The sequence below is a fragment of the Macaca mulatta genome, chromosome 2 (genome assembly GCF_049350105.2).
Source record: "Macaca mulatta isolate MMU2019108-1 chromosome 2, T2T-MMU8v2.0, whole genome shotgun sequence".
NCBI classification, from domain to species: domain Eukaryota; kingdom Metazoa; phylum Chordata; class Mammalia; order Primates; family Cercopithecidae; genus Macaca; species Macaca mulatta.
The window spans coordinates 166,744,905-166,769,750 of record NC_133407.1 but is presented as its reverse complement, the minus strand read 5'-3'; the positions used below and the strand labels follow the sequence as shown (position 1 = coordinate 166,769,750).

Genomic DNA, 24,846 nt, shown 5'->3' with positions numbered 1-24,846 from the left:
GTGGAATAATAATATATTTTAAAAAAAAGTTCAACTCACAGAAACAAAGTAAAATGATAGTTACTAATGGTTAGTGCATGGGGGAGATTAGGAGATGTTATTCAAAGAGTCCATACTTTCAGTTTCTGAGGATCTAATGTTTAATATAGTGGCTATAGTTAACACTACAGTTAACCATCAAACAACAGAAATTAGAACTCTGTAGGTTCACGTATACATGGAGTTTTAAAAATTATTATTATTATATTTTTGAGACAGAGTCTCGCTCTGTTGACCAGGCTGGAGTGCAGTGGTGCGATCTTGGCTCACTGCAACCTCCAACTCCTGGGCTCAAGTGATTCTTCTCCTCCCTCAGCCTCCTGAGGTGCCCACCACCACGCCCAGCTACTTTTTTGTATTTTTAGTAGAGATGGGGTTTCATCATATTGGACAGGCTGGTCTAATTTTTAACACTCATAATTTATCCTCATGAAACACGAGGCCTCAAAAATTGGATAAAGACTCATAACTGTTCCTCCCCACAGAAATCTTTAGTAAAAGGCAAAAGATTTATATGATCTGAAGAGAAACCAAAGTTATGCATGGATTTTTTAAAATAAATATACCAAATTTTTTTTTGGAAATTTAAAACAATTTGAAAAAACCTGCAGGGTAACCATGGCCCCTGAGATAATAAGACCAATCCCTGCTCTTCTTCCTCCTCCTCAGCCTACTCAATGTGAAAACAATGAGGATGAAGATCCTGATGATGATCAACTTCCAGTTAGTGAATAAAAAAAAAAATTATATATATATATATATAAATATATTATCTTTCTTATGGTTTTCTTAATAATATTTCCTTTTCTCTAGTTTACTTTATGTAAGAACATGGTAAAATATTCTGATAACAAAAATACATATAATAATACATATAAGAAAAGAGTACATATCAGAAAAAAATAAAATATGTGTGAACTGACTGTTCATGTTATCTGTAAATCTTCTGGTCAGCAGTAGCCTATTAGTAGTTAAATTGTGGGGGAGTCAAATGTTATATACAGATTTTTTTTTTTTTTTTTTTTTTTTTTTTGAGACAGAGTCTCGCTCTGTCGCCCAGGCTGGAGTGTAGTGGCGCGATCTCGGCTCGCTGCCAGCTCCGCCTCCTGGGTTCACGCCATTCTCCTGCCTCAGCCTCCCGAGTAGCTGGGACTACAGGGGGCCGCCCTGTCTGTTTTTAGTAGAGACAGGGTTTCACTGTGTAAGCCAAGATGGTCTCCATTTCCGGACCTCGTGATCCATCCGCCTTGGCCTCCCAAAGTTCTGGGATTACAGGTGTGAGCCACCCCGCCCGACCTGTTATATACAGATTTTGATTTCTGAGTTCATCTAACCCCTAAGTTGCTCAGGAGTACACTGTACTGTGTTGTATACAGGTATATCTCACAGATATGCGGATTTGGATTCAGATTACAACAATAAAGAGTATATCATTTAAAATAAATCACATGAATTTTTTGATTTTGCAGTGTATATAGAAATTGTGTTTACACTATATTGTAGTTTATTAAGTGCACAATATAATGTGTGAAATGAAAATGTATGTATATATCTTAATTAAAAAATGCTTTGTTTTGCTAAAAATGCTAATAATCATCTGAGCCTTCAGTGAGTCATAATCTTTGCTGGTGGAGGGTCTTACCTCAATGTTTGATGGCTGCTGACTGATCAGGGAAGTGGTTGCTGAAGGCTGAGGTGGCTGTGGCAATTTCTTGAAATAAATAAAAATGAAGGTTGCCATATCAATTGACTCTTCCTTTCACAAAATATTTCTCTGAAGCTTTCATGCTGTTTGGGAGCATTTTATCCACAGTAGAACTTCTTTCAACATTGAAGTAAGTTCTCTCAAAGCCTGCCATGGCTTTATCAACTAAGTTTATGCGATATCCTAAGTCCTTTGTTGTCATTTCAACAATGTTCACAGCATCTTCACCCAGGAGTAAATTCCATCTCAAGAAACCACTTTCTCTGCCGATCCACATGAAGCAACTCCTCATTTGCTAAAGTTTTATCATAAGGTGATTATCATTAATTCAGTCACATCATCAGATTCAACTTCCAATGCCAGTTTTCTTGCTCTTTCCACCACATCTGCAGAGACTTCCTCCACTGAAGTCTTGAGCCCCTCAAAGCCATCCATGAAAATTAAAATCAACTTCTTTCAAACTTGTTTATGTTCATATTTTGACCTCCTTCAATGAGTCATGAATTTTCTTTATGATATCTAGAATAGTGAATCCTTTTCAGATCCATCAGAGGAATCATTATCTATGACAGTTATAGCCTTACCAACTTTATTACATAAATAATAGGGCTTGCAAGTTGAAATTACTCCTTGATTCTCAGACTGCAGAATAGATGTTGCATTAGCAGGGATAAAAACAACATTAATCTCCTTGTGCATCTCTCTCAGAGCTCTTGGATGACAAGGTGAATTCTTGATGAGCAATAATATTTAAAAAGAAATATTTTTGTCTGAGCAGTAGATCTAAATAGTGGGCTTAAGGTATTCAGTAAACCACGCTACAAATAGATGTGCTGTCATCCAGGCTTTGTTGTTCTATTTACAAAGCATAGGCAGAGTAGACTTGGCATAATTCTTAAGGGTCCTAGGATTTTCAGAATGGTAAATGAATATTGGGTTCCACTGAATGTCACCAGCTGCATTAGCCCCTAACAAGAGAGTCAGCCTGTCCTTTGAAGCTTTGAAACTAGGCATTGACTTCTCCTCTATAGCTATAGAAGTCTTAGATGGCATTTTCTTCCAATATAAGGCCATGTCATCTTCACTGAAAATCTTGTTGTTTAGTGTAGCCACCTTAATCAGTTATCTTAGCTGGATCTTCAAGATAACTTGCAGCAGCTTCTACATCAGAACTTGTTCCTTCCCTTGTAGTTTTCTTAAACCTCATAAACCAACCTTTACTACCTTCAAACTTTCCTTCTATAACTTCCTTGCCTCTTTCAGCCTTCACAGAATTGAAGAGAGTTAGGGAATTGCTCTGGATTAGACTTTGATTTAAGGAAGGGCTGTGGCTGGTCTGAGTTTCTATGAGGACCTCTAATATTCTCATATCTGTCAGAAGGCTGTTCTGCTTTCTTATAATGTGTGTGTTCACTGGAGTAGAACTTTTAATTTCCTTCAAGAACTTTTCCTTTGTATTTACAACTTGGCTATTTGGCATAAGAGGTCTAGCTTTTCATCTGCCTTGGCTTTCAACATACCTTCTTTACAAAGCTTAGTCCTTTCTAGATTTTGATTTAAGAACATTTGAGACATGTGAGTTTTCTTTTCACTTGAACACTCAGAGGCCATTGTGGGGTTATTAATTGACCGAATTTCAATATTGTTGTGTCTCAGGAAATGGAGAGGTCTGAGAAGGAGCGGAATGGGGAAAGGCCAGTTGGTAGAGCAGTCAAAACACACACAACATTTGTCAATTAAGTTCACCATCTTATATGGCTGGGGTTCATGGCATCCCAAAACAATTTTGATAGTAACATCAAAAATCACAAAGATCAAAGATCAATGATCACAGATTACCTTAACACATATAAGGATAATAAAAAATTTTGAAATATTGTAAGAATTGCCAAAATGTGACACACAGACATGAAGCAAGCACATGCTATTGGAAAAATGGTGCCAATAAAGTTGCTCAATGCAGGGTTGTCACAAACCAATTTGTAATAGAAGTGCAATATCTGCATAGCAAAATAAAGTGATGTGCAATAAAATGAGGTATGCCTGTTTAAGAAAAAACTTCCAAAACAAGACGTAAGAAATCCAAGCTGTAAACAATTTTCAATGCATTGAACTACCCCCAAATTAGAAACACCATAAAGTTAAAAATAAGCTGTAGACTTTTAGAACTTTTTTCCAATTGTGCATAACTACAGAAGATCAATTACTAGACTACATAAATAAATCATAAAAATCACTAAGAAAGAGGTAAATAAATCCAGTTAAAAATGAGTAAATGTTATAATTAGGGGCTTTTGGAAAGAGGACGCTCAAGTTTTGTTGTTGTTGTTGTTTGTGGTGGTGGTGGTGGTAGAGACGAGGTGTCACTATGTTATCCATGCTAGGCTTGAACTCATGAGCTCAAGCAATTGTCTCACCTCAGCCTCCCAAAATGCTGGGATTACAGGTGTGAGTCACTGCACCAGGCCTAAAATGTTTACTAAACATAAAAAGATGACCAAACGTAATTTTACTTGAAGAAACACAAAGTAAAATATTGAGATATTTACACAGAGACTAGAAAATAATTTATAAGTCTAACAATACCAAGTGTTGATGAGAATGTAAAGAAGAAAATACAACATATTGAAGAGAGGTCTTGTTTTAACCACATGTGATAACAGTTTGACAATCTGACAAGATGTTAAACTATCATGTAGCTACATCTTATAGATTGGAGAAACGTGCTTCCGGATATAGCTGCATAGGTAGAGTAACACTCTCAGTGTGCACACAGAAACATGTAGATCATGTTCCATTTGACATTGCTTATTTTAGCAGAAAATTTTGACAGACCTAAATGTCCATCAGAGAGGGAGTGGATAAATCAGTTGTGGCATATGCATACAGTGGAATCCTGTGCAATGGTTAAGTGAAGCACAGCAAAATGTATCAACATAGAAAAAAATAAAAACAAGTTGCTGAATGATTTGAAGGTGGTTTTATTAGTTTGCGAGGACTGCCATAACAAAGTACAATGGATTGAACGGTTTAAACAACAGAAATTTATTTTCTCATAGTTCCGTGTGCTAGAAGTACAAGGTCAATGTGTGATTGGGTTTGACTCTGTTTTCCCCCAAATCTCATCTTGTAGCTCCCATGATTTCCACGTGTTTTTGGAGGGACCTGGTGAAAGATGATTGAATCATGGGGGTGGGTCTTTCCCCTGCTTTTCTCATGATAGTGAATGAGTCTCCTGAGATCTGATGGCTTTAAAAACAGCACTTTCCCTGCACAATACTTTTTTTTTTTTTCTTGGCTGCTGCCATCCACATAACATATGACTTGCTCCTTCTTGCCTTCTGCCATGATTGTGAGGCCTCCCCAGCCATGTGGAACTGTAAGCCTAACAAACCTGTTCCATTTGTAAATTGCCCAGTGTTGGGTAAGTCTGTATCAGCAGTGTGAAAACAGACTAATACAGTAAATTGGTACCAATAGAGTGGGACACTGCTGAAAAGATGTCCAAAAATGTGGAAGCAACTTTGAAACTGGGTAACAGGCAGAAATTAGAACAGTTTGGAGGGCTCAGAAGAAAAGAGAAAATGTGGGAAACTTTTGAACTCCCTAGAGACTTGTTGAGTGACTTTCACAAAACTGCTGATAATGATATGGACAATGAAATCCAGGCTGAGGTGGTCTCAGATGGAGATGAGGAACTTGTTGGGAACTGGAGCAAAGGTAACTCTTGTTATGTTTCAGCAAAGAGACTGGCAGCATTTTTCCCCTGCCCTAGAGATTTGTGAACCTTTTATCTCAAGAGAGATGATTTAGGGTAACTGTTGGAAGAAATTTCTAAGCAGCAAAGCATACAAGAGGTGACTTGGGTGCTGTTAAAGTCATTCACTTTCATAAGGGAAACAGCATAAAAGTTTGGAAAATTTGCAGCCTGACAATGCAATAGAAAAGGAAATCCATTTTCTGAGGAGAAATTTAAGCCGGCTTCAGGAATTTACATAAGTAATGAGGAGCTGAATGTTAATCACCAAGACACTGGAGAGAGTGTTTCCAGGGCATGTCAGGGACCTTTGCAGCAGCATCTCCACAGAACCGGGGGCCTAGCAGGAAAAAGTGGTTTTGTTGCCCAGGCCCTGTGTCCGCATGCTGTGTGCAGCCTAGGGACTTGGTGCCCTGTGTCCCAGCCACTCCAGCAGTGGCTAAAAGGGGCCAATGTAGAACTTGGACTGTGGCTTCAGAAGGTGCAAGCCTCAAGCCTTGGCAGCTTCCACATGGTGATGAGCCTGCAAGTGCACAGAAGTTAAGAACTGAGGTTTGAGACCCTCTGCCCGGATTTCAGAGGCTATATGGAAACACCTGGATGCCCAGGAAGAAGTTTACTGCAGGGGCAAGTCCTCAAGGAGAACCCCTGCTAGGGCAGTGCAGAAGGGAAATGTGGGGTTGGAGCCCCCGCCCCAACACAGTCCTTACTGGGGCGCCTCCTAGTGGAGTTGTGAGAAAAGGGTCACCCTTCTCCAGACCCCAGAATGGTAGATCCATTGACAGCTTGCACCTTGTGCCTGAAAAACTCATAAACACTCAAAGCCAATCTGTGAAGGCAGCCGGGAGGGAGGTTGTACCCTGTAAAGCCACAGGGGCAGAGCTGCCCAAGACTATTGAAACCTACTTCTTGCATCAGTGTGACCTGGATGTGAGACATAAAGTCAGAGGAGATCATTTTGAAACTTTAAGATTTGACTGCCCCTCTGGATTTTGGACTTGCATGGGGCCCATGGCCCCTTTGTTTTGGCCAATTTCTCCCATTTGGAATGACTGTATTCACTCAATGCCTGTACCCCCATTGTATCTAGGAAGTAACTAACTTGCTTTTGATTTTCAAGCTCACAGGTGGAAGGGACTTTCTTTGTCTCTGATGAGACTTTGGACTGTGGACTTTTGAGTTAATGCTGAAATGAGTTGAGACTTTGGGGGACTGTTGGAAAAGCATGATTAGTTTTGAAATGTGAAGATATGAGATTTGGGAGGGTCCAGGGGCAGAATGATACGGTTCGGCTCTGTGTCCTCATACAAATCTCATCTCGTACCTCCCATAATTCCCACATGTTGTGGGAGGGAGCTGGTGGGAGATGACTGAATCATGGGGGTCTTTCCTGTGCTGTTCTCATGATAATGAATGGTTCTCACAAGATCTTATGGTTTTATAAATGGGAGTTTCCTTTCACAAGCTTTTTTTTTTTTTTTTTTCCGCCTGCTGTCATCCAGGTAATATGTGACTTGCTTCTCCTTGCCTTCTGCTATGATTGTGAGGCCTCTCAGCCATGTGGAACTGTAAGTCCATAAACCTCTTTCTTTAGTAAATTGCCCAGTGTTGGGTATGTCTTTATCAGCAGCATGAAAACTGAGTGATACAATGTGTTGCAGGTTTGGTTTTTGTTTAGGACTTTCTCCTTGGCTGGCAGAAGACAGCCCTGCCGCCTTGATGTATCCGCACATGGTCTTTCCACTGTATGTTTACATCCTTGGTGTCTCTTTCTGTGTCCAAATTTCCTTTCCTTTCCTTTGATTTTTTAGAGGCAAAGTCTCACTCTGTCACCTACGCTGGAGTGCAGTGGCAGGATCACAGCTCACTGTAACTTAGAACACCTCGGCTCAAGCAATCCTCTTGCCTCAGCCTCCTGAGTAGCTGGGACTACAGGTGCATGCCACTACCCCTGGCTAATTTTTCAATTTTTTTGTAGAGACAGGGTCTCTCTGTGTTGCCCATGCTAGTCTTGAACTTGTGTTCTCAAGCAATTCTCCTGCCTCAACCTTCCAAAGTGATGACATTACAGGCGGGAGCCACTGCACTCTACTTTCCTTGGCTTATAAGGACACCAGTCAGGTTAGATTAGGGCCTAACCTAACAGCCTCGTTTCAATTTAATCACTTTTTTAAAGACTCTATCTGGAAATACTCACATTCTGAGATATGAGAGGTTCCTACTACAGCATATACAATTCTGGGGGTGAGGGGACACAATTCAGGTAACAGTTAAAAATGATTTTTTGGTTTTATTTTGAGATGGAGTCTGCTCTGTCACCCAGGCTGAAGTGCAGTGGCATGATCTTGGCTCACTGCAACCTCTGCCTCCCATGTTCAAGTGATTCTCCTGACTCAGCCTCCTGAGGAGCTGGTATTACAGGCGCGTGCCACCACACACAAAAGTAACTTTTTGTATTTTTAGTAGAGATGGGGTTTCACTGTGTTAATCAGGATGGTCTCTATCTCCTGACTTCGTGATCCACCCGCCTCTGCCTCCCAAAGTGTTGGCATTACAGCCTTGAGCCACCATGCCCAGCCACTTTTGTAAAATTTTAAAAAACAAGGAGCTCAAGTACAGATTGTTTACCAGTAAAAGCACTTTACCAGTAGTAAAAGTTTACAATGACAATTATGTCTCAGGGTGGAGGAAAAGAAATGTCCTTGCAATCTTTTATTTCTTCAAAGTAAAATATCTGAAGCTAATGTGACAAAATATTAAGATAAGTAAAACCAAACAAAACCTACAGCTGCATTTGTAATAATCTTCCTTCATTTTGGTATTTTTAAAATTTTTCATTAGGAAACTGACAGTGACCAGTGAGATCCTCATACGAAAACAGTAAAGCTGTGATTGAGGACAGAAAGGAAAATGTTTAGACTCCTCACTGGCTTTCTAGATTCATTTCCTCAGTCCCCAAGTACAACCCCAGACATAAATAAAGCAAATTTACTTCAAGGATTAAAAGGAAGTATTATATTATCTCAGGAATTACTTGCAGCACTCCTCGATTTTTCTCAGATCCTAAATCCCCATTTTACACTTTTTATGAGAAATAAAAACATGCTCATCCATTTTTCAAAGCCAGGTTTACAAATGCAAATACTTAAGAGGATTTAAATTTTTATGTGATGGTGTACTGGTCTAAGTTTAAATGTTGATATCAATGTTTTCGTGTTTTGATTAGGTATGGCAGAACTTTGAAAAGTTGGAAGGCACATTGTATTTATAGAAAAATAAGGTTGAGAGTCTTAGATTTGAAAGGGTAGCAAAAAGTGAGGCTGAAGAGATCCAAGAAAAGTGGTCAACTTCACAAGTATCACCAGTTGCTCTATTTATATGCACCTGAACCTGGGAAAATACAAACTGTGTATAAATGCTTTTGGTGTCCGGCATGATTACATGAGCAGGTATCATCCTGGGAACCTGACTCAGGGCAGTCCAAACCTTTGAAAAACTGTGCCCTCTGGCACACTATCACCAAGAGCAGGCTTCAAGGTCATTCTGTGCCAGCCCTATACTCCAGGGAACTCCTCAGGCCAGCACAGTTAATTACACTAACAGCCAAGGAAATTATATTGGCCCACCACAGCCTAGGAAGATGAATATCTCTTCCTTAGTCACAGGGGGACGTTAATGGTATTTTTATTAACTTGTGACCTGTTGACTGCTATTAGAATATAGATTGTATGCAGAAACCAGGTCAGGTATTGCAGATATGATTATGGAGCAATTACCGTGGCAGCCACTGGACTTCTAATCATTGTTGTCAAAGTGAAATTGTAAAACTCAAAACTGCTTTTTGGAATCCTACAAGAAACGCTTGAGATCAAAGTTTATATTGTCTCTTTGTGTCTTCTTGAAATTGCAATTTGTGATTTCCGTGATTAGACTGGCAAACAAGGGCAGATTTTAAAAGAGAAGAAAACTACAAAGGACAGATGATGATTGGGGTTATCTTAGATTTTGGCGACTCAAGGTTGAAAACTTTCCTTGTTGAAATTGTTTTGATTAAAAATAAATGCAGTTTCCTAGCAATTCTATTTGTGCAGGTATCCCTAATAATCAGTGACCAGATTATATTCTGATCTATTACTTTAGTAATGTGAAAATTCACTTCTGCAATTATGTACAATGTGATATGAAATATAGCATTAAGTACTTCAGTCATGCTCTTTCGAGTCTCATACTAATGGTAATGCCATCAAGGTTGCCAAAGTGTCTTCAGAGTCAATATCCACGGATGCTGATTTATATTTTGCAAAGTGCATTATTTATTCTGTGAAGTGCATTATTTATCCTATAAAGTGCATTATTTATAATCACAACCTTTCTACCCTTCGTTGAAGCAGAGTTTATGCAACCCCTTTTAAACTGCTGCCTTTACATATGGGGTGAGAGCAAAAGGGACAAATGGTACCATTAACACAGTAAATTACAGTATTAACTGACTTGACTAGAAGCAGAAAATACTATATCTGAAATCTTGCCATCCTAATTTAGAGCTCACAAGTGGTTTAGATTAAAAATAAAAAAAATAATAATCTGCCCTTCAGGTTCTTAGCTCTACTAAACATTTGAACTCTCTGTGCTAGAGTTAGTTCTACATGAACTTTAGACAGTCAAGTTTCAGATGGGACTATTTAAGCTCAGAGAGAAGGGAAGCATTGAAAGTAAAATTAGATTGCAGTTGAATCTCTGGGACTCTGGTCAAGAAGAACTCACAAAGGCATAAAATTGATCTTTTGTCCCAGGACAGACATTTTCACCGATCTCTTTATGATCACCATTGCAACTTTTTGTTTTCTATACACTGCATTAGAAACTACTATGGTTTGAATATGATAACAAAAAAGTGTGTGTTAGTAACTTTATCCCCATTGCAACAATGTTGTGAGGTGGTGCCTAAAGAGAAGTGATTAGGGCATGAAAGCTGTGCCCTCATGAATAGATTAATGCTGTTATTGAGTTCCCTATAAAATAACGAGTTTGGCTCTTTTTGTCTCTTTCTCACCCTCTCCCTTTCTGCCATGGGGTGATGCAACAAGAAGGCCCTTACCAGATGCCAACATTATAATCTTGGGCTCCCCAGCCACCCGAATTGTGAGAAATAAATTTCTTTTTTAAATAAGTTATCGGTCTATGGTATTCTGTTATGCAGAATACCAGTATATTTTGTAGCACAAAATGTAAGTAAGCCAAAAACTTAGGATCATCTTAGTGACAAAACCACTTATGTGGGTGTAGTTTACATTAGAAACGAAGCTGCATGCTTCTATTAGTGTCCTGCTGAGAAAAACTATGTTTTCCAAGGTTTTAAAATGAAATATTAATTATATTCTAAGGTAAATTTATTTTCCTGACAGTATAAGAAACAGCACAAAATGAAAATTGGATAATAAAGTGACTTTCAGGGACATGTACTTTTCAGAAACATGTATTATAAAAATCATAGGATTTGGATCACACAGCCAGTTTACAATTCAAACTTTGCTATCTATTAACAGTGTAAAATTGGGAAATTATTAACATTTCTGACTTTAGCAAGAAGTATTATTTTCCTATAAAATTATTCTGATAAGTAAATGAACATCTGACTTAGTGTCTGGGGCACAGCTCAACTTCAACTCAAGAAATACGCTTTTTCTTTTCCCCACATTGCTCCCTCTTGCTAAAGTTTAAAGCTTTAAGTGCATAGAATGCCACATTTAACTGAATGGCTGGAGTTTAGAAAGAGGTCAAATGAATTGCAGCATGATTTGTAAGATGTAGAAGAAAAACACATTTGCAGGCTGAAAAAAAAATGGAATCATTCAGATTTAACTGCTTAACACCAGCTTCTCTCTGTTTCCCCTTTTCTGTAACTTCAGCAAAAGGGCCAGGGAAAAATTATTCCTATCTTTTGAATCTCACTCATAGTAGGAACAGCAATAGTACAGATATCTGACATTAAAAGAAAACGTGCTAACGTTTGAATAAATATTTACTTCACTGGTTTGGCTTTACCTCCTACTTCACTTATCCTCTGGTGCCTACTGCCAAACAAATAAAACAGTAAAAAAGAAAAACCCAGAGAAAAGTATAGAACCCTATAATACAGAGATTCATGCAGCCCTGAAAGAGAAAAGTAAATTTTATACCAATAGAGTGGCGTCAATAAGAACAGTCAGCTCATAATTATTTTAGTCTCTATTAACATAATTAAGTAGGATATAATATCATGTACAGAAACAATTTACTCTCTCTTGCTTATTTTTATTTACCCAGCTTGTCTGCAACCCTGCAGGAAGTCTTTTAAAACAAAACAATCAATTCATTCCCCTAGTATTGGAACGGTGAAAATGCAGAATGCTGGCACAACATAGGCAGGTTTTCTGCATCAAATGGAAATATAACAGGAATTTTTTAAATGTCAAGAATTTGACTGGGAAAAAGACCCTATTTGTTTCAGCTCTTATAGGTCAGATTTTACCCCATTGTATGTGGGTGTGTGGATGTGTGTGTTATGAGTTAGCAAAAGATCAAATACATCAAAATTCTGAGACTATCTATATATTCTGAATTTGGGTTTGCCTATGACATTACTCCCCTCTGTAAGCGCGGATATGGGCACTGAATGGACACTGTCTTGAATTGAAAATGCCATAAGCTAGCTAGTTATATGTAGGGAGGGACCCTTCAGATTCAGCATAAATTGCCTTCCCACTCCAGAAAAAAAAAAAAAAAAAAATAGTGCTATTGCACTTTAATCATACCCTGGATGTCAGGCCTGTTCTATGAATGGTTTTTGCATTTAAACAGTGAAAGTGGATTCAACATAGGGAAAATGAGTTAGCAGCTAACCCAGAAGAAAGGTATCTTCTATCCACAATGAAGGTGTGTCATTTCTCCCTGGAGTGAAAACTCACTGCACGTTCGTTCCCTCAATGCTCAGGGACCTGCCTTTGAAGAAGTTATCCGTTGTGAAGACAGGCGCTTAAATCCTTTCTGTGACCTGAAATCTTTGGTTTCTGCTGCAAATTCTGATACTGGTGTCCTTAAAGGGTAATCTATTAAAACTAATTTCTCAGCTCCTATCCACCAAAAACCAAGCTCAAAGGTTACAGTTGCTTAGCATTGATTCCAAGTAGCCTGCAAATGACAAATCAGAGCAAGGACAAAAGAGAAACAATGGCTTACATATTTTAATTTAGTTATCAAAGATTTTGTATTTCAATTGTGATTCAAACTGCTCCTATATCTGTTAAGTTTTATTAAAATTTTAGGTGTCATTCCTTTTACCTTTACTTATGTAGTAAAGTAGTGATTGTTCATTATCTCGTGAATGCATTTTTGGTCGCATGTATAACAAGGCCAGACTGGAGGTTAGGACTTAGAGCTTTGAGTCGTCAACCATTAAGTAAGGCATATATAGGTTGTTTTAATGAGTGTGCACACTGTAATAACCATTATGTTTATGTGTGATGAAAATGACGATGCCAGAACATAATGGCACATACTTTAACAAAGCAAAAATTTAGAATGATCACCACCATTCTGTCTGCTTTTCTTTTTTTTCAAGATTCTCCCATTCCACAATAGAGAATGACACACAAATATTTGCTAAAATAGCCAAGAAAGCTACTTCAGTGTATGATGTACATGTTGTATTACAAACTACCCCACAGTAAACTCATGTGTGCGAGAGTAGAATAGAATTCTACATTATTTGTCCTAGTCGTCCTACAGAGTGATTTCTGGTTCTCAGAAGGCTGAAGTGCCGGGTGTTTGACTGCACTGCACCGTTTGGAATGAAATACAGCATTTTGAAATGACTAAACCTCTTGATGGCTTCACTTCCATTTCACATTTGCAATGTCTTTACTTTTCCATGATAGTTCACAGTTTTCAGTTACTTTTTAAATTTAGCAAACTTGTTACTGAAATACAGCATACATATGGGAAAGTATACAAATCATGAGTAGACACCTTGGTGAAATTTCATGAACAGAGCACACACATGTAACCACCACTTAAACCAAGAAAAAGTACTTGGCCAGCACTTTGAGAACCCGCTCTTGCCCCTCCCAATCATTGCTCATTCACCCTCTATTCTGATTTCTGGTACAATAGTTTGACCTGTTTTGAACTTTATATGAATGGAATAATACTCAATGTGCTCTTTTGTGTTCAACTTCTTTTGCACAATACTGTCTTTAGGAGATTCATCTACACGGTTGTATGTAGTGACAGTTCATTCATTTTCATTGTTATATTGCATTCCATTGTGGAATATACTGCAGCGTATTTATCCATTCTTGTATTTATGAACAATTGTGTTGCATGGAAGCAACGCAGCATTGGGGCTATTATAAATGCTATGCATACTTTTATACATGTATTTTCATTTTATGCACACAGTTATTTAGAACATTTGTAGGATTTGCATTGTTGGATAATAAAGTGTGATATATCCAGCTTTAATAGGTAATATTAGACAATGTTTCAGAATGGTTTTGCCAATTCACACCACCACAATCAGTGTATGAGAATTCTAGTTTCTCACCAACAACTGGCACAAACCATATTCAGTCACTTTTCTTTCTACTTAATAAATAAAAGTTAATGCAAAATGTTTGCAGTACCACATAATGATGCTACAGATCACTAGCACTTTATGAAAACACCACCATTTTGTCCACATTAATATACCTCATCATCATGATCCTTTCATTCACATTGTCACTATTTTTAAAAAGAATCTCCAAGTTTTTCTCCTCTTCTCCCGCGATTCCAAATAATTCTAAACAAATTCTCTCATTTTTTCTTCTTTTTTTTTTTTGAGACGGAGTCTGGCTCTGTCGCCCAGGCTGGAGTGCAGTGGCGCGATCTCGGCTCACTGCAAGCTCCGCCTCCCGGGTTCACGCCATTCTCCTGCCTCAGCCTCCCGAGTAGCTGAGACTACAGGCGCCCACAACCGCGCCGGCTAATTTTTTGTATTTTTAGTAGAGATGGGGTTTCACCGTGGTCTCGATCTCCTGACCTTGTGATCCGCCCGCCTCGGCCTCCCAAAGTGCTGGGATTACAGGCGTGAGCCACCGCGCCCGGCCTTTTCTTCTTAAAGTGTGTCTCTAAGCATATTAACCTCTTCTTCAAAATTCTGAAGGCTCTCAGTTATCTTCAAATCTTTACTCCACAAAATTACTGGCCCCCTCCCCCATCTTAACTTATAAGCCTTAACTACTTTTTCTTGCATGCATATATATTTCATTCAGGGGCAATCAATCTTCATACAAGTGTGTCAAAAACTTCCCCACAGCCAGTTGTTAGTACATACTATTATTCTTTTATAGTGTCTCTCTCTTTTCCCCACCCATATTTTCTGTCTTACTTCAAATGTTATTTCTTTCAGAAGCCAGATGTGCTTCTTTCCTCCATTCAATTCTTCTGGCACTTTGTCTCCATGAGAGTTAAATCACCCCCCTCCACATTAAGTTACTTAATTATTACATTGTTTTACTACTGTTATACTAGATACTAAATAGGTTCCTTGCTGGAGAAAAAAGACACAGCCTAGGAAAATGCTTTGCATGTAGAAAGTACCCAATAAATAGTTGTAAAATTGAAGTGAACATGCAAAGTGTGTATATGTTTTACTGAAATTCCCTGGATTGTTGGAACATTTATCCAGTAAAAATGACAGATTTTTCTAGGCCAAATAATGACAGCAGTATCTGAGTGTAAGAGAGGAAGTAAAGTTGGCCAAATAATCCGTTCAAAATCTGTTTTAGTGACACAATCTACCTTGTCCCAGATTGCTGCTTATTACATTGTAGGGATCTATATTTTCCATGGAAACTGATTTCTGTAAAAAGGGGGGGAAAAAAAAAGATAGGAATCAATTGATCAATTTGTGCTCTTCTAAGATAATGTAGATTTGTACTGGATTATTTTCAAAATTCCCTTGGCACAGATAGTCTTTATCAGACAATGTCAAATGAATCACACTTAACACACTTAGGATCCTTGCAGGTTTAGCAAATCAGTGCAGCATGATTTGTCAGACTCTTCATGGCATTGCTGGGAACAGGTGAGGAAGAAGGAGCACAAGTTTAAGAATCTGATAGACAGAGATTGAAATATTAATAATGCCTCATGTAAGCAGTGTGGATTTCGACAAATTGCTTATTCTTCTAAAGTCTCAGTTTTGTCATCCATAAAGTGGGGATAAATAAGATGTAATTTTCAAACCTGATGTGAAAATAAAATAAGATAATGCACTGAAAGTAGTTAATACCATGGCTGCACCTGAGCTTAGGTCTTTTCTCTATAATCTTCCCTGACTCTACAACTGGGTTAGGGCCTCCTATGTTCTACTTTTCTAGCACACTGTATTTTTGCTTCAAAATTTTATCACAGTTCACATCTGGAGAGTCATTGTTGTAATTACTGCATTTGCTCTCTATAAGCTCCGTTAGAATGGTTCCATGTCTGTTGTATCATTGTGATATATCAAATATTTACCATGATGCCAGACACACAGTTCATGATTAAAAATATTAAAAAATGACTACATTGAAAAAAACCCTCTCACACCACCCAGTCCACACTGACAATAAGGTTCCATGAGTTTGAAAAAAAATACATTAAAAAGTGACTAATATTTTTTTCTTTCAACTTCATAAATAGTTAGAATATAGGGTCAAATGGCTGAGGTTTTTTTTTTTTTTTTAAACAAAACAGAATTTATATTTTCTAATGAGTACTACCCTTTCCAAGGTAGTCACGCTTGCAAGCTGTAAGCCCATTTCTGAGATACTGACATAGCTGGAACAATTCTTTGAAGGGCCTATTAAGGTCCTACCTTCAAAGCCCAGTGCCCCTTATGCAGAAGAATATCATCAAAAGTGGTTAATCTGACTTTGAAGAGAGTATTGTATTTTTGAGAACTGTTAAAAATCATTTAGAATTAACTGACAAATTAAGCAGTTTATTTTGCATCTGAATCAAAGTTTAGAAAACATTCATAAAACTGACGTTCTTCTATCACCATAAATTTAAGGACTTATTCTAAAGAAAAAGAGTTCCATAAATGTGCAGTGAAAGACCCTATGATCTCCCAAAGTACATATTGTGAAGTGAAATATTCTTAGTAATGTATATTTGGTGTATTTGTGAAACACACATAGCTACACACAACAATCTCTCACCCCATCTCCTCTGAAAATTACATTTCTTTAAAGCCATGTCTGATATAAATTCCATTTTAAACTCATTTTCCACAGCTTTTTCTAAGGAGTATGATGAGAATAATAAATCTCTCTCACTGAATAAAGCACAATACACATTTAATAACATTACAGTTAACATCTCCAAACCTCCCGCTGATCCTAATGCAGCTTCCTAAAGCAGTGGATTTTCCATGATGTTGTCACTATAGGGATTTTATGTTAGAAATGCAATCTAAATAAGCTTTGGCCTTAAATTTTAATCATATAACCATATAATAAAGAATAGAAAATTATAGTAAAAATACAAGTTTGCATATAACTTTTACAGTCTGTAATAGTGAATTCCTATGATACTTTGTTATTAGGATTATATATATACATATATATACACACACATATATATACAGATACACACACACACACACACATACACATACACACACACACACACATATATACAGATTTTTTAAGATGGCTACCATAAAGTGAAAGTCAAAGAAACATCAAAAGTATCCGTGGCACCTCTTGAGTGCTTTTGAATTGTAGGAGGAATAGGAGCACTGTTATGATACACATGGACAATGTTCCCTAGTCATTTCTATTCCAGTGGCAACTATGTTTGTAACACCATTGACTATAAGTGTACCAGAACTGGACCCAAAAAAAAGTGATCGGAAAGGATGGAGTCAAAGACAAGGAACATGAAAGAAAGAAGTTGGAAGCTAGCGGAGACTGGGAAAATTGTGTGCAGTCTGATGTAACTTTGGTCATTCTGCTAAAATAAGCTTATTTCCTTGATAAAGTCATTGGCAACACCCGGAATTATGCATTTTTATTTGCAGGGTGATTTCCAAATAGTTGGTGCCCTACCCAATTAAACGTCTCTTGGAAATTCGAGTTAGAATGAAGGCTGAGCTATTACTTGTAGTAGTCTGTCCTCAAAAGAAGAAATTATTGAAGAAGGTGATTTGTGCATTTGAGCAGTTAACTGCAATCTTTTAAAGGACATGCTAAAAAAGGTTTTGCCTATGCTTCATCCACCAGGTGTAGTCTGGATTATACTGAGTTTCCTTTCTTTTTTGTTTACCTGGACTTATTTATTTTACTTTCTTTCTTTTTTTCTTTTTTAAGAGACCACGTTGACTGAGACATTTAAAATACAAAATGGTAATTAAGAGTGTTTGAGGCAGCTCCAGCTGGTTCTCAAACAGCTCCCAATAGGTAGGCTGACATTTCCACCCTCTAAGAATCCCTGCTTGGATGCAGTTCAGAGCAGCCAACCTTGATTCCACCCAACATTTGATTAAACAACAGAGAAACGACAAATAGTGAAAGTCGCTTCTCTTGGGCTAGGTTAAAATGACAGAAAATGCAAGAAAAGAGAATGATGGAAAAGGAGATCATGAATTAACATAAAAACGTCGTATCAAATTTCATTCTTCAAAGTGTGCATCTAATTGGTCAATGAGCCTTATAAATGTAGAAATTGTATTAGCATCTCTAGAGCTGAGTATCTTGAGGGCAATTTGAAAGAATTTAACTTTCCTTCAGAATTATGCTCAAACAAGGATTGAGATAAACAGCCACCTGTCTACAAATCTTTAGGAACAGCCTTACATTGTGACTGAAAACCTGAGATATTGCTAGGACAAGAAAATTTTAAAAAAAAATTAAAACAATAATAAGACATGGTTTCACCCTTCTGAAAGTTTATAAGGTAATTGAAAAGACCAAAGTTGTTCAACTGGAACAACTAAATAAAAATGCCAAGTGGTGTAAAATTAAATATCAAAATGTTTCTGTGTGTGTACCAGCTTTGTGGTGTAAATAAGGACAATTGGATAATTATCTAGGGGAAAAAATTTTGTTAACTTTACCACTAGCCAAGTGTAGGCATATGCACTATTAAATTTATGATTGAAAAGTTGTTATTCAATATGGAGAGACTTCAGGGAGGTTACTGAGAAAGTGGGAAGGTTGCATGGGGTTAAAGAAAACGATCACTACTGGATTTCTACTCAGGATTAGGAATCCACAGTCCTAGGTCATAGTTCCAGTTTTTCAACAAGATAATCAAATGTCAATAGCAAATTATTTTCCCTCTCTGGATTTTGATTTTCCCACATATAAAATGAGAGCATTGGACAACGTAATCGCTAACATGTGTTCCATTTTCTATGATGCTTTCATTATGTGCGTCAGCTCCCATTTATCATATCTGCACCGTCCACTGCAGTGGAAGCCTCTAGTGGTGGCTGTTCTTCATTAGTTACTACTAGGCTGAGACCAGTTTCATGACACAAGTTTTCTGGAATCAAGTGCCAGCCTTGTCGATCTCTTATTACTTAGTGATTTATCACATGTCCTCCGATTCCCATTTCAAACAATTCTCTTTCCTCCTTGTTATTTTATCTAATGTTCATTCTCTACAATTAATCTTATTCCTCCTTTAGACCTATTCTTCTTCCACATATTTTTCCTCCTCTCAAGTCTTCTTGAAGGCTTAAAGGTTACACAAAAATATTTTTAAATATTAATAAGAAAGTACTATAATTAGTTAAATCCTTTTTGTCCTTTTCTATTTTGGTAAATATCCCCATGTGGATTGGTCAATACTTTATATTGGATCTGGACTACGAGAAATAGATTTCCTCCTCTCAAGAATAGTCTTTCTAACTGTGCGAACTAAAGGTTAGTATTTATAAATAATACCTAGTATTTAATATATTCATATTTGAAATTAGCATATTCCATAAACAATTTGGTCACCTTAGTACAAGATGTCTACGGAAGTTTATATTACTTATATTGCACAACTATGGAGGCTAAAGCAACTGAAGTCTTTGCCTTGACATATAATACCCTTTCTTTGTTGTGTGATAATTATACTCCAGTTATGTAGAAAATATAATTAGATTCTGTAGTTCTCTCTGCTTTAGAAAGAAAGTTTTAAGTATCTTTTTAATATTTTGAATCATGTAACACATTCCTGGAGCATCAACTTAGCATTTGCAGTCAGCATCCACAGAAAACCTTGCTGTTTGTTTATCTGCTTTCATTCTTTCTCATTGCCCTGAAGCTGCATTTGTTTCTACATTATCGTTACTCTGGCTACACCCAGAGATTTCTTCCGTATTCTTGAACACTACAGACTTGCCTTTCATTAGATTTTTCTCCTTCTTAATGCTTTTTCTTAACCTGGTATACATGTATTCCCCTATTCTTTGTTATACTTTATTAACACCTCTTTTTACATTTGTTTTGCTGATTTACTCTCCTTCACTACCAACTGGGGAATTGCTGTTGGATCTCCTGTGAATCATATATCAGTGTATCTATCTATCTATCTCTATTTATCCATCCAACCATCCATCCATCCATCCATCCATCCATCCATCCATCCATCCATCCAACCATCCATCCATCCATCCATCCATCCATCAATCCACATATCCAGTGTAGTTATCCATTCTAAGTTAAAACTATAGTTGTATGTTGGCAGTTACCAAATCCTTCGCTTAGCTTATATATTTCTCCATCAACATAATCATGGAGAAGCTTCATTGATTTTTAAACCTTACTGTTCCTAAAACCAAATTGAATTTTCATTTTAAGTACTTACTTCAGTCAGATATCTATTCCTCAACATTTTAAAGAAGGATTTGAGATGGCTTACAGAAGCGTGTAATATGGTCAAACAAAATGTAGGACAACTTGACAATATTTGTCAAATCACAAATGTCCACATTCCACAGCCATAAATTCTACTTCGAGGAATCTGTCCTGAGAATATACCTATACATGTACTAAATGATGTATGGACAAGTGTAATTATTGTGATATTATTTGTAATTGGCAATGTTTGTAACTACACATATTGAAAACAACATACCACAGCAGGAGATTGGATAAACACATACAGCATAGTGAAGTATCATTCCACAAAATATTCAAGAAGCCATATACTAATATGGAATAATCTTCAATATAGATTAAGTAAATGTAGACTCTTATAACTTTTGAGGGAGAAAAAAGGAGGGGGAGAAGAGAATAGCTAACTAGTTAGGTAAGTAGATCACACATACATTTCATTATAGATGAGCTTACCTGTCTATATCCTGAGATACTGTATATCTCTGGAAGGATACACAAGCAATGCTTATGTTGATTGATTCCAGAGAGGACAATGGATGACTGCGGGACAGAGGTGAGAGAAAGACTTCTTCTCATGACTTAGCGATACAGAGACCTTTCACAGTATATCCTTTTAAACCTACACCATCTCTTCAAAACTATTTTAAAAAGTGAAGTACCTAAGTAAGATATCATGAAAATAAGAAATGAATTGGAGCAACAGCAAATAAGTATAAAAATATAAAAAGATATTAAGATAAAGATAGCAGTAAGGCCAGTATATAAAATGTTCATTGCAAGGCCTTATTTTCTCTCAGGATGGCTAGACATTTTTATTTCCTTGCTTTGAATGAACTATAATTTCTATTTAAAAAAAAAAGAAAGCACAGGGAAGGTCCATTCATTCCTTACCTGGGGCCTGAGAGGCATGCAGGGGCTCTCATCAACAGACCACTGTATGTGATTTTGCACCAGGCCCTCCAAAAAGTCCCAAAATGCATGCAATTCTAAATTTAATTAGGCTGATTTTTTTTTACATTTCAGCTTTATAGAGAAACGATTGACAAGTATAGTAATACAAAAGTCTACAATGTGATGATACGATACACATACAATTACAAAATGGTTACCACAATCTATTTAATTAGCACATCCATCATCTCACCTAGCTAACTTGTATATGCGTGTGAAAACACAAATATCCACTCTCTTAGCAAATCTGAAGAATAAGCATACCTTGTTTTAGTGTGCTATGATTTATTGCTCCTGAAGAGATTGCACTTTTTACAAATGGAAACTTTGTGGTGACCTTGCATTGAGAAACTCTATCGGCACGATTTTTCCATCAGCATGTATTCACGTGTCTCTGTATCATGTTTCGGCAATTCTCACAATATTTCAGACTTTTCCATTATTATATCTGTTACAGTGATCTTTAATCAGTGATCTTTGATGTTACCTATTGTAAGTGTTTTGGGGTGCCACTAGTCATGCTCATATAAAATGGCAAATTTAATGGATAAATACATTAGTTCTGACTGCTCCACCAACTATCCATTCCCCTATCTTGCCCCCTCTCCTCAAGCCTTCCTATTTTATGAGACACAACAGTATTGAGGTTAGGCCAATTCATACCCAGAAACGTTCTCCAAGTGTTCAAGTTAAACAGTTGCATACTTTTCGCTTTAAATCAAAAGCTAGAAATGATTAAGCTTAGAGAGGAAGGCATCTTGAAAGCCAAGATAGGCTGAAACTAGGCCTCTTCTGCCAAACAGTTAGCAAAGTTGTGAATGCAAAGGGAAAGTTGTTGCAGAAAATTAAAAGTGCTACTTCAGTGAACACATGAATGATAAGAAAGCAAAGCAGCCTTCTTGCTGATACAGAGAAAATTTTAGCCATATGGATATGAGATCAAACCAGCCACAACATTCCCTTAAGCCAAAGACTAATCCAAAGCAAGGTCCTAACTCTCTTCAATTCTGTGAAGGCTCAGAGAGGTGAGGAAGCCACAGAAGAAAAGTTTGAAGCTGGCAGTGATTGGTTTATGAGGTTTAAGAAAAGTACAAGGGGAAGGAGCAAGTTCTGATATAGAAGCTGCTGCAAGTTATCCAGAAGATCCAGCTAAGATAATTGATAAAGATGGCTACACTAAACAACAGATTTCCAATGTAAACGCAACAACCTAGTGTTGGAAGAAGATGCCATCTGGGACTTCAACAGCTACAGAAAAGTCAATGCCTGGCTTCAAAGCTTCAAAGGACAGGCTGCCTCTCTTGTTAGGGGCTAACACAGTAGATGACATTCAGTGGAAGCCAATGCTCATTTACTACTCTGAAAATCCTAGGGCCCTTAAGAATTACGGTAAATCTACTCTGTCTGTGCTCTAGAAATGGAACAACAAAGCCTGGGTGACAGCACATCTGTTTGTAGTATGGTTTACTGAATTGCCCAATTTGAGACCTACTGCTCAGAAGAAAAGATTTCTTTTAAAATATTTATGCTCATCAATAAGGCAACTGGTCACTCAAGAACTCTGATGGAAACATACAAGAAGACTGTTTTTATGCCTGCTAATGTAACATCCATTCGACAGTCCATGGATCAAGGAGTAATTTTCACTTGCAAACAAGGGGATGGAGGGCACTGTGACAAATAGCTAATGCATGCAGGACTTAAAACCTAGATGATGGATTGATAGGTGCAGCAATCCACCATGGCACATGTATACCTATGTAACAAACCTGCACATTCTGCACGTGTATCTCAGAACTTAAAGTAAAATAAAATAAAGAAATACAGTTTGTAATGATATAGCTGCCATAGATAATGATTCCTCTGATGGATCTGGGCAAAGTAAATTAAAAATCTCTGGAAAGAATTCATCATTTTAGATAACATAAAGAGCATTCATGACTTATGAAATGGGGTCAAAACTACCAACGCTAATAGAAGTTTGGAAGAAGTTGATTTCAACCCTCATGAATGACTTTGAGGAGGTTAAGACATCAAGTGGAAGAAGTAATTGCAGATGTGGTGGATATCACATGAGTAATAGAAATGAAACCTAAAGACGTGAATATAATAGAAAATTAGGATAGAACAGAATATGACTAGAATATTACATAAACTTTAGTTTGACTTTAGTTGATAAAGTAGGAACAGGGTTTGAGAGGATTGACTCTAATTTTGAAAGAGGTTCTACTGTGGGTAAAATGCTATCAAACATCATCACATGATCCAGAGAAAGCACGGTGAAAACAAGAGTCAATTGTTATGCCAAACCTCACTGTTGTTGTATTTTTTCCTAATTGCCATAGCTGCTCCCAGCCTTCAGGAACTACCACCCAGATCAGTCAACAGCCAACAAAATCAAATCAATACCCTCAACCAGCAAAAAGATTATCACTCCCAGAAGGCTCAGATGATCATTAGCGTTTTTTAGCCATAAAGTATTTTTAATTATGGAATGTACATTTTCTTTTCACATATAATGCTATTGCACATTTAATAGACTACAACACGGTATAGACATAGCTGTTATATGCACTGAGAATCCAAAAAATTCATGCAACTTGCTTTATGCAATATTCTCTTTATTGTAGTTATCTGAAACCAAACCTGAAATATCTCTGAGATATACCTATATAAGGATAAAAATACAGGAGGCCAGGAATGGTGGCTCACACCTGTAACCCCAGCACTTTCGGAGGCCGAGGCATGAGGACTGCTTAAGCCCAGGAGTTCGAGACCAGACTGGGCAACATGGTGAGACCTGTCTCTCCAAAAAATTTACAATATTATCTGGGCATAATTGTACATGCCTATGATCTCAGCTACTCGGAAGGCTGAAACAGGAGGATCACTTGAGCCCAGGAGTCTGAGGCTGCAGTGAGCTGTGGTTGCCCTACTACACTTCAGCTTGACCAACAGAGCAAAACCTTGTTTCAGAAAAAAAAAAAAGAAAAAAAAAACATGAAAATACATATTTCTTCATAAACATGATCTTTAATAGTTTATTCTTTAAGCACATGGAATTTATTTTACTATAATATAATGCAAATATTGAATTTTGCCATTTTTCTATGTTGCTTTTGGTTCACATACCATTTACTGAAAACCCCTACATTGCTTTTCTAATTAAAAACATCACACCTCAGGCCAGGTGTGGTAGCCCATGCCTGTGATCCCAGCATTTTGGGAAGCCGAAGCAGGAGGAATGCTTGAAGCCAAGAGTTAAAAATCGGTTTGAGAAAAATGATGAGATCCCATTTCTAGAGAAAATTTAAAAATTAGCCAGGTATGGTGGCATGAGCCTGGAGTCCCAACTATTTGAGAGGCTGAAATGGGAGGATCACTTGAGCCCAAGAGGTGAAGGCTGCAGTAAGCTATGATAGCAAAACTGCACCTCTGTCTGAAAGATAAAGTGAGACCCTTTCTCCAAAAAACACCCAACCAAACAAACA

General features: G+C 37.4%; 1 non-coding gene across 1 annotated transcript; it reads right to left on the bottom strand.

Annotated features, from left to right (window-relative positions):
* Positions 1 to 463: 463 nt before the first annotated feature.
* On the bottom strand, positions 464 to 578 carry LOC114676469 (U5 spliceosomal RNA). Its single transcript, XR_003727541.1, has one exon. It is a non-coding gene; the product is annotated as a U5 spliceosomal RNA (small nuclear RNA).
* Positions 579 to 24,846: the final 24,268 nt, after the last annotated feature.